Source organism: Rhagoletis pomonella, unplaced genomic scaffold, assembly GCF_013731165.1.
Source record: "Rhagoletis pomonella isolate Grant_MI unplaced genomic scaffold, Rhpom_1.0 Rhpom_scaffold_00006, whole genome shotgun sequence".
NCBI lineage: Eukaryota > Metazoa > Arthropoda > Insecta > Diptera > Tephritidae > Rhagoletis > Rhagoletis pomonella.
The window spans coordinates 40,074,637-40,075,643 of record NW_023458560.1 but is presented as its reverse complement, the minus strand read 5'-3'; positions in this window follow the sequence as shown (position 1 = coordinate 40,075,643).

Here is a 1,007-nt window from a genome sequence, read left to right as displayed (position 1 = left end):
CATAGCCAGAATTGCTCCGGTGTTCTGTTATGTTGCTCACCTCAACTCAACTTAATTGAACTCATCTCAACCCATCTCACCTCATCTCTCATCAACACACAATAACTAACCTCAAGTAACATCAATTCACATCATCTCAACCCACCTCAACGCACCTTACTTTAATTCATCTTAAATCATCTCAACTCAACTCACCTTAATTCACATTAACCCTACTCACTTCACCGAAAGTCACCTCAACTAAACTCACCTCATAGGGGGATACTAAAACATAGGGGGGATTTTGGAGCTCAAAAGAACATAGTAAGGGAATATGAAACCACTCAAGACTGGTATGAAATATTGTTGTCGGATATCGGGTATCAAATAATACGGTATATTAAAAAAGATTCCGATATTTTGTAGAAAAATAAAAAAACGTTTTTATGGTGCCAAAATCCTCTCACCCTAACCTTTATATACAAGGGTGGACTTTTACATTTTTTTTTACTTTCGTATGGCGGACGACCCGGTCTAGGGGCATTCAGCCACCAATACAAGCACGCTCAAATTTATTTTTTTACTCCCACATACTGGTTACATTCGTGTTCCATTTAACATGCACGAGTGTATTTTCGATATTTTGGTTAGTCAAAAGCAAGTTTTTATCAGCCACAAACATTCGCAGCGGATTTGCTGACAGAACTAAGAGCTCAGGATTACTACAAACTTTAGAGGGATGGTCAGATAAATATCTATTCAAACGTTGATACATATGCATATGTATGTATGTACATATGTGAGCTCAGATGAATCTGTGTAAGCGTTTAGTGTAATTTTAAATTGTTTTCTATGCTGAAACCTTAGCGTGCTATCAGCCCATAACGGAAGTGATTTTAAACGTCTGGAAATGCTGACGAGGTGCAAAAGTAGTCTGGAAAAAAATGTTGGAATATGAAACCACTCAAGACTGGTATGAAGTATTGTTGTCGGATATCGGGTATCAAATAATACGGTATATTAAAAAA